The sequence below is a fragment of the Mustela lutreola genome, chromosome 8, assembly GCF_030435805.1.
Source record: "Mustela lutreola isolate mMusLut2 chromosome 8, mMusLut2.pri, whole genome shotgun sequence".
NCBI lineage: Eukaryota > Metazoa > Chordata > Mammalia > Carnivora > Mustelidae > Mustela > Mustela lutreola.
The window spans coordinates 96097681-96114945 of record NC_081297.1 but is presented as its reverse complement, the minus strand read 5'-3'; positions in this window follow the sequence as shown (position 1 = coordinate 96114945).

Here is a 17265-nt window from a genome sequence, read left to right as displayed (position 1 = left end):
AAAAAAATCACAGGAAAAAAGCCATGAGTTCCGTGCTTGGCTTTCTCCTCCTCTGGAATTCTGCTGCTCTCCTTGGTATTGAAACCGCACTCCTTGGTAGGTGAACTTGGTCTCGGCTGGATTTCTTGTTGATCTTCTGGGGGAGGGGCCTGTTGTAGTGATTCTCAAGTGTCTTTGCCCCAGGCGGAATTACACCGCCCTTACCCGGGGCCGGGGTGAGTAATCCGCTCGGGTTTGCTTTCAGGAGCTTTTGTTCCCTGAGCGCTTTCCGTAGAGTTCCAGAGGACGGGAATACAAATGGCGGCCTCCTGGTCTCCGGCCCGGAGGAGCCGAGAGCCCAGGGCCCCACTCCTCAGTGCGCCCTCAGAGAACAGCGCCCAGTTACTCCCGTCTGCCTGACCTCCGGCCGCGCTCCGAGCTCACCGAGCCTGCGACCGGTTCAAGGTAACACGGAGCTGCGAGCTTACTGTCGGCTCTGTCTCTGTAGCCGGCTTTCCCGTTCCAATACCCGCAAGCTCTGCGACACTCAGACACCCCCGATCCTTCTGTGACCCTGCGGGACCTGAGGCCACGCTGACCCCGCGTGGGCTTCGCTCCGGTTTAGCCTCTGGAGCGATGTCCCTCCGCGGAACAGACTTTTAAAAGTCCTGATTTTGTGCGCGGTTGCTCCGCCGCTTGCCGGGAGCCGGCCCCTCCCCCCGGGGTCTATCTTCCCGTCGCTTTGGATTCACTTCTCCGCCGGTCCTACCTTTCAGAAAGTGGTTGTTTTTCTGTTTCCAGAATTGCTGTTCTTCTTCTCTTCGATCTGCCGATGGATTTTCAGGTGTTTGCAATCTTTAGATAAGCTATCTAGCTGATCTCCGGCTAGCTGAAGCAGTCTCAGCTTGCTACTTCTCCGCCATCTTGACTCCTCCTCAAGCCGTAGCTTTTTAAGGCCCTTTTCTCGGCTATGGACTTTCCAGAGTTATTTTCAAGAACTTTAAAACTGTATCTTTAGTTCTAAAAAACCTAACACTCCTTGAATGGTGGGAAAAAAAGAGATAAGCAAAAAGAATTTTTTAAAAACCCACATAAATATCCAAATATTGCCCCTACTACACGAAAAAAAATTTGTTCATTGCACAATTAATTATGGAGGCGATGGAAAAAACCCAAGAAAAATCCCAAGATCATGACCCAAGCCTAAGGCAGACCCTTAACCAACTGAGCCACCCACGTCCCCCAATATATATTATTTTTTAAAAAGCAAGTTATGGTGTGAGTGTCTATTATTTTATTTTTGTTAAAAATGGGGATTTTTATGTATGTTATGAAAATGGAAAATAATACATCAAACCATCAGCAGCTCTTTAATGGGTAGTTTTGAAGAAGGAGGGGAGAACACTTATTTTTGGTTTATGGATTTCAGTACTATCTGACTCGAAACAAGGAGCATGTTCTAATTTCCTAATATATTTTAAGCAAGAAAACAAAAATGTGAAAAGAAAAAACTGATGTGAGAAGGGGAAAAAATCCCCTCAGTTTAGCACTACATTTCAAATTATACTTTCAAAAGTGTCCATAAAAAAGTGCATATCGTTCTGAAATGTTAGACTTTCACGTCTCTCCTGTCTGTCTCCCCTTAACTCTGCACCTCTGGTAAAAGTGATGAACTATAGTGAAATGGGGGGGGGCGGTGGGGGGAGGGGAGAAGTGCCTTAAAATAAATCATTCACATTGTGGAATGTACTGAAGAATTAAGATTTGAGCTGGACTGTTTCTGAGTCCTAATTTTCAAGTCCCACTTTCAGCCCAGGGAGTCGAAGTTCCCTTTCCCTGCTAATATCCCTTACTCTGAGAGTTTCTCTACCTAACCCCCACTCGCTGTGTACCCCATGCCCCCACGCCTTCCTGTTTCCCATACCACCCACATTCATGCCTCCAGATCTCTTTGTCTCTGGCCTAATCATTTCTTATTGCTCCCTACCTTCAGGCTTCCTCATTCTCCTTCCTCAGGTCCTCTTTTGTTTTTGAGAACACATTAGACTTGGAGTGCCCCACTGGCTTAGTGGATCATGGGACTCTTGAGCTCAGGGTTGTGAGTTGGAGTCCCATGTTGAGTGTAGAGCTTACTTAGAGAGAGAGAGGGAAAAAAAAAACACACATTGGACATCATAACTTAATTGTGGGAGGCATTTACCTATTGGATGGAGCATTGATGGGGCGCTGGGAAACCCTACCAGGTTCCACACTAACGTTTTTCACGGAAATCACCTGAGCCTCAGATCAGGATCAAGGAGAGGGAGTTGGTGCTGGCTGGGCTGGGCTGTTTCTAACCACAAGTCAAGTATGGAGTGTTCCAGGCTGTGTGGGAGAGGAAAGGTGAAGATAAAGTGGAGTCTGAGAAGAGATCAGAATGATGGCTGAGCTCGAGAAGTTGACGGGATGGTCTGTCAAGCTAAAAAAGGAAAAGTGAAGAACCAAGAAATTAGAGTATCTGCAAAGAGATTCAGTAGTGAAATTGCTTAGTGCCATGTCTACTCGGGCCTTCTTTCTCACCTGGCAATGCATGTCACTGAGCTCCAGATATGTTCTTAAAATTTCAGAGTCAAGAAGGACAGATGTGGGGTTCCTCCAGAGGAGCTTTTCGCGGCGGTATCCGTCAGCTAAAAATAATGTGTGTGTACACTTGAGTAGATTTTCCACTTTGTGACTGAACTTAGGATAAAAAGTACAAAGTAAGCATTGCATTTTTTCCCAAAAGGATTAATGTTCCAACAGTCCTTCTGATCTACTTGAATCCAGAATCATTTTTGATGTGATGACAAGCAATCAGAAAAAGTTTGGTCTCCATGATTTTGTGCCACGCCAAGTGGTCCAAGAATTAAGTAGATCAGTGTTTTCTGGGCAAAATATTAGCAATTCATAGGAACCCTCTGGCTGGAAGGAGGGCCAAATGAGTCCAGAGGCCATGCAGTCTGTAGTGGACTTGGTACCGCTGGGCTCCTCTTTAATGATGAAACCACCCCGAAGGCATTTAACTCACTTCAAGAATTGATGATGCAAAGCAAATGACCTATTTAATGCTGAATCCCCTGAGCCCCGACTTCTGCTCAGCATTCTGAAGCAGCCCAGAGGACCAGAACCAGACTACTCATGAGGAAGTAAGGAAACTACCCCCACCCACAACGCCACTCCCCTACACAGAAGTAAGTTAGAAATTGGGTGGAAGTGCTTGGTGCCAAGGCCTTTGGCCTCTTCCTGCTCCTGTTAAGCAACCCAGGCATACAACCACCAGTGCTCTGGCAAGAAACTAACTCTCACAGCAGTGGGAGGAAGGCCAGAGAAGACCAAATCCTTCAAACAGAAGTTTGGGAGCAGAACTGGGAGGGGGAGAGAGAGAAGTGAGGCAATTGCCACAGGCATCCTGGGCCGGTGACTCAGCACACCAGCCAGCGAGGAGCCTGCAATTCTGGAAGAGTTAGGGTTGATGCCACGATGGGGGGAAATGGGGGGGGGGGCGGTAAAAGAACAGGTGTAGGCATCGAGAAAAAGTGCCTGGCATAGCAGGTAAAGAGAAGAGATGGAAGCCTTCTCCACCAAGGACGTTCTAATTTCTCTGTCCAGGCCTCCGGTTAAAAGCTGTAGAAAAGAAAATTCCCAGCAGGTGGCAGCACCAGCTAACTGGACTAAAACCAGAGCAACCTGCCACAGGACCATTCATCTTCCACATGCTCCCCTATAACTTTCCTTGGTGGGAATTCATCTAGTGATTGATTAGTGGATATCTCCCTAAGAAGAAGGAGGCGACCAGTTCATCTGGGTAGTCCCAGCACCTAGCACAATGCCTGGCACATGCTGAGTGCATTTGTGGATTGGATGGATCAATGATTGAATGGATGAATAAATACAAAAATTGGGGGGTGGGGGGCCTGCGTGGCTCAGTCCATTAAGCTCGTGGGACTCTTGATTTGGACTCAGGACATGATCTCAGGATCATGGGATCCAGCCCCATGCTGGGCTCCATGCTGGGCTCCATGCTGTGCATAAGCCTGCTTAAGGTGCTCTCTCTCTCCCTCTGCCCCTGCTCCCCGCTCACACTCTCAAATAAATAAATATCGAAATTTCATCTCAGCTAGAAAAGTCATCTGAAGTGGTCCAGTTCCCTTCTTCTTATCCCATTACTGCTATTATCGGGTTAATTACAAATTTAATTAGTTTAAGTAATAGTAATAAAGCACCATACTTGAGATTAATTCACTCCTCACCCGTTCACCGACCTACATTTTTATTTTCTGCTTAATTTATTTTTCCCTTTCTCTCCTGGAGATAAAAATCACAGGAATTTTTTAAAAAGAAAAAAACTGAGATTAGAGATACAGAAGCTAAAATTCCAGGTTAAAAGAATTCATCTAGGTTTGGACATTGACATTTGTGAGGAAGACGATTGTTCTTCGACTAATTGTATTTTTTTAAACCAATGACTTCTTTGCCTACTGTGTTTATCTTGAAATTTACTGGCAAACAACCTTTTCTTTTACTGGCCCTCTCTGATATGTGCTATTGCCCTGGGCCTTGTGGTGTCTTAGGAGCCTTCCATATGACTAATACTTTAATACTAAAAATGAAAAACAGAAATAAGCTAACCTGTAGTGAAAGCTCGTGGTCCACCAGACCCTGTGCTATGTTGGATTCAAGTGGCAACTTTCTATTACTCTTTAGATGGATTTAAAAAATCCCCACCCTGGGGTGCCTGGGTGGTTCAGTGGGTTAAAGCCTCTGCTTTTGGCTCAGGTCATGATCCCAGGGTCCTGGGATGGAGTCCCACATCGGGCTCTCTGCTCAGCAGGGAGCCTGCTTCCTCCTTTCTCTCTCTCTGCCTGCTTCTCTATGATCTCTGTCTGTCAAATAAATAAGTAAAATCTTAAAAACAAACAAACAAACAAACATTTTGTGACCCAGGGACACAAAATGGTCGTGTTGGACACCAAAATAAGACCTTCCATATCTAGCCATATGAGGGATGGCCAAACTTCCCCTAAAAGCAAATGGCAAGCCCTTTGCTAATAAAGTAATGGCACTTAGCAACACTGAGCTGGAGCACGAGGAACAATCTCTGCATACATCTGAGTTCTTTGAGAGCAGGAATGTTATCTGATGTATTTTCATATCCCCCGCACCTCACGGGGAGTCTGGCATATTTTAAGGCCTCGATCAATATCCACTGTGTGGAAACTATGAAGACATATCTCATTGAACAATGGTACTTGCATCTAAGCCATGTTCCCAGAAGAAAAGAATGGGAGAGCAGATCATGGGAGTCATCACTCAGCAGGCTCATAAGAATGGGCCCAGCACCAAACGAGTCAGATAGCATCAACTAGAACTAGTGACACCCTTGATTATCTTCTCCATCTTAGGAACTCCTATCCAACCCCTGTTACACTTACTCATCTCATACAGCTTTTACACCTTTAGTGCATATTAAATGCAACTTTCCTGAGCTCACAGAGCCCATCTGAGTCCTCCTCATCCCTACGGGAAAAGTTCTGCACCATGGTTATTCTCCCTAACTACAATACTAGGAATATTGTATCCTAAAAACAATAATCTTAAGTATTGATGGTCCCTAGCATGAGGCTTAATTCCCATTCCCTTTTAATTCTCTGTGCTTTCCTGAAGCGATCTCATCTCCACCCATCATTTCTATACCAGTAACTCTGGGTCTTTAGCTATAATTTAGATTTGCCTCCTGAATTCCAAGTCCATGCATACAACCATTTGCTTATTATACATCTCTACCTAGATGTTCTATAGCTACTAAACATATCCTATCATAGATCAAATTCAGAAGCTTCAGGTTGAACATGGCAGATGGAACATATCCACTTACCTTTTTCCAAAAAAACACACTAAAACCATAGTAAAGAAGTAGAAAGGTGTGGACATTCCCCAACTCAGCCCAACAGAGTAAGACGGAAGCCATGAGAGGAAAAGAGATTCCAACAAAGTTCTGCAAGTAAGGAGGTGGGGGAAGAGAGGTGACTGGTGATCAGAGCAAAATAGCGTCCAGCCTAGAACACCCGAGGTTGAGACTATGGCCAATAAAGGAGTCACCCTGTCTGGAATAAACCCAGAAATGAGTCAAGACTCCAGAGACTCACCAAGTAGAGACTCCAGAGTCTGCAAAAGGCAAGAGTGAGAAATGAGCAGAAGACAAACAAAAGTACTTCAGTACCTTCAGAAATACGGAGCATGACATTGCATCCATAAAACAAAAGTGGGATGAAAGACATGGGTGCTCAAAATTCATGTTTTACCACCAACGTGCTTCTGTTTCAGTACCTCTTATCTCAGGAAACACCGCCATTGTCCACCCCGTTTCCCAAGTCGGAAAGTTGGACGTGATCCTTTACTCTTCTCTCTCCTTATGCCTTATTCAGTAGACGAAGGGTTGATTCTCTCTCCTAAATCTCTGTTTCCCCCAAGCCACTGTCTTTCATAGACTTTTACTGTGCCTGTACTGGATTCTCTCACAGCTTTATTTCTGTTCTTTCTGACTCTAGCTTGAAGCCTTCCTAAACCCTTCTCCAAGATCCTGTCATTCCTCCTGAGGCCAGCATCTAGCACAGAGTAATCCCTCCTTCCCTGGGGCTTCCCTTTCTGCATTTCAGTTACCCATGGAGGGTCATCTGTGGTCCAGAAGCAGGGGATCCCCCTACAGATGAAATTCCTCAGGAGGTCAATAGCAGCCTAACGCTACATGTCATTGCCTACGTCATTCACCCATGTCATCTCAGCATGTAGGCATTTTATCATCTGACATCATCACAAGAAGCAGGATGAGTACAGTATGATAAGCTTTGACAGACAAAGACTGTATTCACGTAACCTTTATTACAGTGTATTGTTTAATTGTATTTTATTCTTGGTTTATTTATTCTACACCTTATTTACAAGTTACACTTTATCATAGGTGTATATATATATACATATATATATATGTATATATATATATATATATATATACTCCTTTATTGGCCATAGTCTCAACCTCGGGTGTTCTAGGCTGGACGCTATATATATATATATATATATACATACATACATACACACACATATATATGTTTATATATGTATATATATATAGGTTTAGGAAAAAACGTAGCATATAGGGTTGGGTGCTATCCATGGTTTCCGGCATCCACAGGGGTTTTAGGATATAACCCCTATGGGTAAGGAGTGGGGACCCCTGGATGCCCTTCAACCAGTGAGGGCTCAGTAACTGCTTTGGTTAGTGGTGTGTCTGTGTGTGCAGTCCTGAATTTTCACTAGCTTCATTCTTTGTTCTTTATATCCTAGTAATATGAATTTAATTTCTGTTCATCCTCAAAATGCATCTTCTTTTAAAATCATGTGCTGGGACACCTGGGTGGCTCAGATGGTTAAGCTTATGGACTCCTGGTTTCAGCTCAGGTCATGATCTCAGGGTCATGGGATGGAGTCCCACATGGGGCTTTGAGCTTAGCGCAGGGTCTGCTTGAATTCTCTCCTCCCTGCCCCTCCCCCTGCCTGGGCTTGCTCTCCACCCCTTCAAATAAATACATAAAAGCATTAAAAAACTAAACCAAACCAAAAAAAGCCATGCCCTCTTATCTCTGCCTGGAACCCCTCTTCTCTTTGTTGGCATGGAAACCCCTTTTAGGCTCAACTCAAGTGTTACTTCCTCTAAGGAAGTCCCCTAACTTCCCTGGACTGACATGGGATCCTAGTCCTCATAGCCCTCTGTATATCTCAGCTGCATCCCATGATAGCACTTTTGTGTCAAATTGTAATTGTATGATCCCTGTTTCCCCAAACCAGACAGTAGGCTCTTTGAAGACAGGAAAACTAAAATCCTTTTAGCCTTGTATCCCTTGCACACATGTCCCATGAATGAGAGATCATACCATAGCAGAAGGAAACTCAAGAAGTCATCCACAGATCCCTGTCCTTGGGCCAATGAAGTATTATCATTCCCTTTTTTTTTTTTTTTTTTTTAGTTGAGACAACTGAAACACAGAGATTAAGTGATTTATTTTTTAAGGATGCAGAGCTGGAATGTACAAGTTTGTATGCACAGCGGGGCAGAGGCCAGGACAGGAGAAAGTGGTGTTCATAATTCATATCTTGGTTTCCTACCTTCTTATACAGTGACCCTTTCACTACATGAGGACCTCTTACTGATTTGCTATCATTCCCTAGAGAAACTCAGTTGGAAAAAAGAAAGTCTAAACAAAATGAATTATTACCCAAACTGACAAGAGGATTGTTTTCTTTAAATAGCAACAATGATTACATGATATTTTCCAGCCTAGCCCTGTTCTGAGCCAGGAGGGCGATCGTTCTTTGAAATCACTCGTTTATTCATTAGGCAGTATGTCCCTTATGTAATTTTCAGTTAAAACGAGCTGACAAGCAAATGCTTTCATGGGTTATCACATTCAGTTCTTCCCCTCATTCTCTCATGGAGACTTCTGGTGCATACGCCAAAGGCAGCAAATGGGACAAATATTATCAGTGTGCTGGCCAGCCATAGCCATTTTTGTCCCTACCTCATTTTCACATTCTCAAATAGTCTTCTGTTTGTATCTTTTTTTTTTTTTTTAAGATTTTATTTATTTGCTGAGCAGGGAGCCCGATGTGGAACTTGATCCCAGGACTCCACGATCATGACCTGAGCTGAAGGCAGTTGCTTAACCAACTGAGCCACCTAGGCACCCAGGATCCATATCTTCTGTTTGTTTGTTTGTTTCTTTCTTTCTTTCTTTCTTTCAGATTTTATTTATTTATTTGAGAGAGAGGGTGAGCGAGAGAGAGAGGGAGAAGGAGCAAGAGGAGAGACAGAGGGAGACACAGACTCCCCATGGAGCAGGGAGCCCGACCGACCCGGGACTTGATCCTGGGACTCCAGGATCATGACCTGAGCTGAAAGCAGATGCCTAAATGACTGAGCCACCCAGGCACCCTATGCCTTCTGTCTCTTTTCTATCTCCCTTTGTGCCCTGACAAAGAGCACTAACCATAATAGGAGTTCCAGAAATAACTTGTCTACTTCAAAGAAGATAAAATGGAACCTGAAAATAACTCTTGGGTTTTTTTTTAATACTTTCTTACCCATTTCCCTTCCTTGAACAGTTATTTGATATCTCATTCCCAGTCTGCTTTGCCATTTTTTTTTAAAGATTTACTTATTTATTTTAGAGAGAGAGAGAAAGAGAGTGCATGAGTGGGAAGAGGGGCAGAAGGAGAGGGAGAGAATCCTCAAGCAGACTCCACACTGAACATGGAACTTGATGAGGGGCTCGATGCCAGGGCCCTGAGATCATGAACTGAGCTGAAACCAAGCGTTAGATGCTTAACCAACTGAGCTACACAGGTGCTCCTCTACTTTGTCATTTTATCCCCGTAGGTCCACAATTAAAATGATGTAAATTTCCCAGATTCTGCCCTCCAACCTCCTCTCTGAGTACTTTCTCTGAACAATCTTATCCCTTTAGCTTCATTGTAACCTATGTGCTAATGACTTCCAAATCTATAGTTTCAAAACCAATTTCTCCTAAAAACTAAATATCACAATTTCTTTTTAAAGAAGGTTTTATTATTTATTTGGCAGTAAAAGAGAAAGAGAGAGCGAGCACAAGCTGGAAGAACAGCAGGCAGAGGGAGAGAAAGAAGCAAACTCCCCACAGAGCAGGGAGCCCGATGTGGAGCTCTTAATCCCAGGACCCCAGGATCGTGACCTGAGCTAAGGCAGATACTTAACTGACTGAGCCACCCAGGCGCCCCTAAATAACCCAATTTCTAAGGGCCTCCCACACAATGCCACATGGATGGCCTGATATACTTTAAAAATAAGACTTTTTTTTTTTTAAATGGGCTACTTTACTCAAATCCATTTCTTTATCTCTTGCAGATATCATCTTCTCAAACATGATCCCAGAACCCCTGTCACAATTTGTATCCCTCTGTCCTTTGGCTATGTCCCCACTGAGGTAGCTGAGATGTCTCCACACTCAAGAAATTCCCCTCTGTTATGCCTCCAGTAGTTTCTCATAGCCCCAGCTGTGATTTTCTAGTGGGGGCTGCCAAAACCAGCAGCTTGGATGTCCGATCCAGTGACTGGTCCAAGAGATGGATACATGACTCAAGCCTTTCCATCAGTGACCATCCCTAGAAAAGCCCAAACTGGCCCAGGAGAAGACGCCATCTTTTTACAGGTGCTCAGCTGTGGTGATGATCCACAGAGGCATGGAGAGAGCCTCTCTGTAGTAGAGAAGAATAAAGGCTACATTCAAAAGAGGATATGGAGGAAGAATGATCTGAGACCTTGACTCAATTGTCTGTGCTTGACTCTATTTCTGTCCTTCCCATTAAATTAACAAAAACCCAACTGAGTAAATTTAAAGATCTAATTGGCTTTATTCAGTTATTCAGGAGTTGGGCAGCATCCCATCTAGCAATAAAAAGGAACCTCCTCTCCCCCAAGCTGTAGAAAAGGGAAGGTTTTTTAAAGGAGGAAAGGGGGCGAAAAGGGAGATTATGAGCAAAGAATACATTGTTTCAGGCAGAGAGAGAGGAAGGGAAGCAGGCTTGTGGCTGAGCAGAGAGCCCAAGTCGGGGCTTGATCCCAGGACCTGTGCCGAAGGCAGAGGCTTTAACCCACTAAGTCACCCAGGCGACCTGAAGGTTGCCTTCTTAAGACAAATGGTATTAAGTCAAGGTTTGCTGACATAGGGTTTAGCACAAGTGACTCCATTTGGGAACTGCTGTCTCCTTTTTAACATTCCCAAAGTTAGGTTACTAACCTAATTTTGCAAATAAATTCTCCTTTTTAACTTCTTGGGTGAATCAAGTTGGGCTTCTGTCACTTATAAAATCCTAACTTAAGACGTTTCCTCTTACCACATGTTTCCCTTTCTCCTGAGCATGTAGTTAAGCACTTAAGCAGTTGCCAAATCATGTGGATTCAACCTCCGAACTTACTTCCTATATTATATGTCATTTTCTTCACCTTGTCCAGGTCCTAGGTTACATAATGGTTTCCTTACTATATTCCCAGACTCAAGTTTCACCTCCTCTGATCATTCTCCACCTGATATCAAAGAATTTTCTAGAACTTATTATGATTATGTCAACCTTCTTTTCAATAACATTCAGAGGTTCCTTAGGACTTCTAGAATAAAAATGAAACATCTCAAACTGCCTCAAATACCCTATGACTTGGTACTTGCTTTCTCCTCCAATTCATTTCTCCTAACATACCCTTCAACCAAACATGACTATTCACCTATCACAAAACACTTCTTGAAGTTTCCTGTCCCTGTGGTTGCCATTTTTCTCCTCACTTCTCGGAGATGAAAATTCTACCTGCTCTTAAGGTGTCACCTTCTTTACAAAACCTAAAATCTCTTAAATAGCAGCAAATTCTACATTTCTTTTTTAGCATCTACAGCACTTTTTACATCTATCAAAGCACTTCTGCTTTGTGCTATAGTTATTTTCATACATCTTATTTTCCTTTTAGGCTATGAAGTTCCTTGAGGACAGGACCTTTTTTCTGCGTTAACCATTAATACCGCCATGTACCAGAATACACCATGCCGAAATATGCCTATTTGGCACATAGATAATTATGATCTAAAGGTAGTTGAGAACCAGCAGATGCAGAAAAGCTACTCCAAAAGACAACTCTTATCACTTGAGATACTCTTATCTGCATAAGAAGATAAACCTGTTTACCATGTATTTCCTCCCCTCAACAGCCCACAACTTTCTTCCTCCTCCCAGAAGTTCAAAATTCCTTTTCCTCTTTTTCACCTAAGATGATGTATAAACATTAATCATCTGACCACCGCCTTACACTTTCATTTCTTTGTGAACTCCCATATACCTCTGTGTGTGTGTGTGTGTGTGTGTAAAGAAATCTAGTTTTTTTCCTCTTGTTAATCTTTTTCTTGTTAGTTCAGTTTGGGAGGGTGGGCAGCCAGATGAGTAGAGTAGAAGAGTAGAGGAAGAGTAGAGGAAAAAAATTATTTTCTTCTCTACAGTACTCAACATATTTTGTACCTAGTAACTTCTAACCAAACACTAGTTCTAGATATGACATGCAGATTTGAGCAGAGGGATTTTTTTCTCCTCTAATCACTTCAAATTTTAATTCAGTATTGGAATTAATGGTTCCTATAAAACCTGCGAGACATTTACTATGAGAGTCTAAGTAATTACACCATTTTCCCCTACCATTTTAATAGATGTCCTCTGGAAAACAAAGTTCCAGGTTAAAATAAATTCTATAAGGAAATAATATGAGTCTATTCCATTAAGAAAAAAAATTAATCTTCCTATCTTCTTCCTTTCTTATCATCCTTTCTTCCTTCATTCTTTCCTTCCTTCCTTTCTCTCTCTTTCTTTCTTCCTCTTTCTTTCTTTCTTTCGAGACAATCAAAATGCAAGCTATGGCTTGGGTGTAATTACAGGTGCCAAACCAAAGTCAGCTTTTATTTACAACCCCTTTGCCAACTCAGCAGTCCTTCTCCTCCTCTCTGATGTGTGCAGACTGCACCCAAACCGGTTTGAGTCATGTTTCTCATAGGCCATTAAAATGGGGCATTTGATAGCATCTGCTCCCTTGCTCTGGTTCAAATCATGAATGGGGTTCCTCTCCCTTCCCTTAGTCACCAGCTTTTGAATATTTACAATCTGTGATAGTACAAAGGAATGGATTTTGAACTCTAAGCAGTCTGTAGTTGAAGTGAGAGAAGCCAAAAGGGAAGAAAAAAACGAAGTGAGCCCTTAATAATTATGAATTTTCTGTGAATGGGAGTGGGTTGTGGAAGATGGGGGAGAAAAAGAAAGAGGAGAGATAGGTGAGTGAGAGAAATGAATGTTTACAAAGAAAGCTAAACACTTGCTTATGGATGAACAGGAAAACAAGAGATAGCCTTGTGCCTTTTAAGTAGTAGGTCCTCAATAGCCATTTATACGAAGATTTGGACCCTGCTTAAAACACAAGACTTTCTCAGAATTGAGAAGAAATGAGAAAAACTATTTCTTGAAGAGAACATGGTAACGTAAAGGCCACAGGAGGATATATTTAAACGATTTGACCAAAACCTGATTAAGTCCCTATCTTCATACAATTCTAGATAAACTGAGATTTATAGTTTTTGGTTCCAGGTTTTTACAGCCTGAATCTTTATCCATATTTTTGCAGATGGGCCGTATTGGAAACATGTGTTTTCTGACTACCTAATCCTGGTTTTTCAACAAGGCAGAGCCATTCAGCCAGCCCCGCTTTTGCTAGGTTAGCAAGGTTATTAAGAACTGAAGCAAACCTGATCAACTGGATTTTGAGTCCCGAGCCTAGTTGGCCAGAGAGAGTAGACAGATGTTCCTGATAGAGTCGAGGAATATGTAGGCAAGTGATCCCATACAGATCCAAAGTGTTGGGATATTGGAATGTAAATTGCCTCATATTTGCGGTCAAGATAACACAAGTTTGAATCTTGGTTCTCTAGCGTGGACTTGGAGCAAATCTCTCAATCTCCTTAAAACTGCTTTTCCCATGACTTCTGAATAAAACACCTTATTTCTCTCAGATTAGGCTTCCTGTGAAAAACTGGAATATAAAGTTATTGTGAAAATCAAAAGAATGTGTGTGAAGGTATTTTATAGTCAGCTGAAGTGTTAGGTATGAATTTTAGGTTATGGTCTTGTTGACATTATGATTAAGAAATTGTTTCTATTAGTTTCTGAAAACAGGGGGGTCATGTATAGTATATGTCAGGAGCATGCGCCATTCCCCTCACTCAACAGTAATTCACATGCTTATTGATGGCCTACTATGTGCCAGGTGTGTTTTAAGTGCCAGAGATAAAAATTCCTGTCTTTATGGACAGGATACAGACAGCAAGCAAACTGGTAAAACCAAAGGAGGCCTGTAAAGACTCACTGGTGTATAACTTGGGGTCATGTTATCGTGAAGTTAATGTAGAATGATTTTTTTTTTTAAGATTTCATTTATTTATTTGACAGAGGGAGACAGCGAGAGAGGGGACACAAGCAGGGGGAGTGGGAGAGGGAGAAGCAGGCTTCCAGAGGAGCAGGGAGCCTGATGCAGGGCTCCATCCCAGGACTCCAGAATCACGACCTAAGCCCAAGGCAGACGATTAACAACTGAGCCACCCAGGCGCTCTGATATTTTTTAGTTGACAGAACGTAGGTAATAAAACTATATATGCGATTGATAGAAACTGAACTGAGAAAACCCCAAATTATCTTAAAATATGAGGAGGGAGTCACTTGGAAAATCCCTGCCACCTCCACTCTGCTTCTGCTCACAGGAAATTTAGCTGGTTGGTAAGTAAGAACAGAGGATGGGCAGAGGATGGGAACTGGGTGCCTTTCATCTGGGGTTGATATACATAATATGGTAGGATGGTCCTGGAGAAAAGTAACCTAGGGAGGGAAAGAGGGTGGGTCATTGTTGGTGAAGATGGAGGATAGTCAGGAAGACCTCCCTGAGCAGGTAGAGTCTGAGCAAAGGCAGGAGGGAGGTGAAAGAATTGTCCACCGAGGGATCTAGGGTGATCACCTGTCCATCCAGAGGAAGAGTGAGTGAAAGGTCCTGGGTTGGGGGCATGCCTGGTGTACCTGAGAGACAGCAAGGGTGGTCATGAGGCTGCAGTGGAATGAATGGAGTCTAGTCGAAGGTAGGATCAGAGGAAATTGGGCCAGATGTTAGGAAGGGTTAAAGACACTTGATTTTACTTTGGGGGAGATGGGTAAACCACTGAAAGGTGTTGATCAGAAGAATAACATGATCTGAATGTTCTGACAGGATCCCCCAGGCCACTGTCTTGTGCACAGATTTCAGGGAGCAAGGGCAGAAGCAGAGAGACCAGTGAAAAACTATTGAAATTATCCAGAGGAAGGATACAGTGACTTGGACCAGGCTGGGAGCTGTGGTGGTGAGAAGAGTTTGAACTTGGGATATAATTTGAAGGTACAAGTCAAGATTTACAGAGAAATTGAATGTGGGGTAAGAGAAAAGAAAGTATGTAGAAAGACTCCAAGGATTTTAGCCTCAACAACCAGAAGGGTCCATTGACTTTTACTGAAACGAGGGTGAGTAGGGATAAACAGGATTGTCTTGAGAAGTCAAGGGTAATTTTTCTGTTGCTGAGGGCATTCAGTGAGGGAGTTAAGACTGAATGAAGAAAGGTGGAGAAAGAATACAGCCAACTGGAATGAAAATGGCGTTTTAGGGCTCCTGGGTGGCTCAGTGGGTTAAAGCCTCTGCCTTCAGCTCAGGTCATGATACCAGGGTCCTGGGATTGAGCCCCACATCAGCAGGGAGCCTGCTTCCTTCTCTCTCTCTGCCTGCCTCTCTGCCTACTTGGGATCTTTGCCTGTCAAATAAATAAATAAAATCTTTAAAAAAAATAAGAAAGAAAGAAAGAAAGAAAGAAAATGGCGTCTTAGGAGTAGGTGAGGCTGTGGGTATCTGAGTTGAGGTGAATGAGCTGGAGACTTGGGAAGAGAGGTCGGCAATTCGAGAGAGCACAACATGAAAGCTCTCTACCATAAGACTCCATCTCAGGGGCCACAGGAAGGGGTCACAGGTAAAAATCAGCAGTAGACAATACTGTTTTGGTGGCAGTCGTTGGAGGAGTGAGTGAAGAACAGGCAAGATTTTCAGCAAGACAATCCCAGCGAAAGAAGAATATTAAATCTTCATATAAGGATGGAGGGGAATTGACTTCATATCTGGAGAGAAAGGGCCAGCTTCACACCATATCCTCCATGTGGCAGGAAGAGCCGTATATTTCTTAGGTTGTCCTCCTTTTCCCTCACTTTTGTGTCTGATCTATTTTTAGAGTTCTGCAGGTTCTACTTCTGACATATTTCTTGAATCAGTCCACTTCTATTGGTTTCTACTGCTACCACTCAATTCTACATTATTAAAATCTAAAATCTCTTCTCCTTACTATTGCAATGGTCTCACAGGTGTCTCTCCACATGTTTTCTTGTCTCCCTCTAATCTATTTCCCACATGGGCACAAGGGAGAACTTATTAAAATGTCAACCAGGTCACAATAGTCTCCTTAGAATTCTTCAGTGGCTCAACAATGCACTGGGAATCTATCATAATAAAATTAGCACATGTGTGACACATCCTGGGTATCAGGCACTTTACTAAGAGCATTACATAGATCGATTTGCTTACTGTTCAGCCCCATAAGGGGCTTTTGTTTTAACTTACATTTATCGAATGATAAACTGAGGCACTGAGAGGTTATTTGTTTAAGAAGCCTGTCTTAATCTGGCTTTCCCTGAAGCAGAGCCTGCAGGAAAACCATATGCCTCCCTATAGAATTAGTCAGTACAATCTCAGGACAGCATGAGGGAGTCAGTTAAGGAGGGACAGCCAATACAAAGTGACATATTCTCCCAGTGCCAGCCGCTGCATGGTATCAAGGGCAACTGATCGCTTGATCTCGCCTGACCATCTCTGAGAAGCTGTATGTATAAATGTATCTCGGGACACTCTGTCTGGATAGAATGAGGGAAGAGCTTTTTCAAGGACAGCTCTATCTCTTTGGTCAGAGGTTTACCCTACAGGGCATTACCTTGTGTCTTTGCACACAAACAAGTCTTTTTTTTTTTTTAATTAATTAATTTATTTATTTGAGAGAGAGAGGGAGAGAGTATATGCAAGCATTGGGGGCAGGGGCAGAGGGAAAGGGTAAGAAGGGTTCAAGCAGACTCTCTGCTGAGTGCAGAGCCCAATGTGGGGCTTGATCTCATGATCCTGATATCAGTACCTGAGCCGAAACCAAAAGGCAGACACTTAACTGATTGAGCCATCCAAGTACCCCAACACACAAGGAAGTCTTTTTTTTTTTTTTTCCTACTGGAATCAGATTTCAAAGGAAAGATAAAAGCTATCTTTGTTTGTTTGCTTGTTTATTAGACAGGGAGGAGGGGAGAGCAGAGGAAGAGAGAGAGTCTTAAACAGGCTCCACGCCTGGTGCAGAGCCCCACCCCAACCTGGGTCTTGATCTCACAACACTGAGATCAAGACCTGAGCTGAAATCCAGAGTCCGATGCTTAACAGACTGAGCCACCCAGGCGCCCCAACGCACAAGCAAGTCTTAGGACCCATGAGAACACCCCCAGCCACAAGACAGCGGGTACACAGTGTGAATACAAGGCAAGATACTGCTGGGTTGGTCCACATGA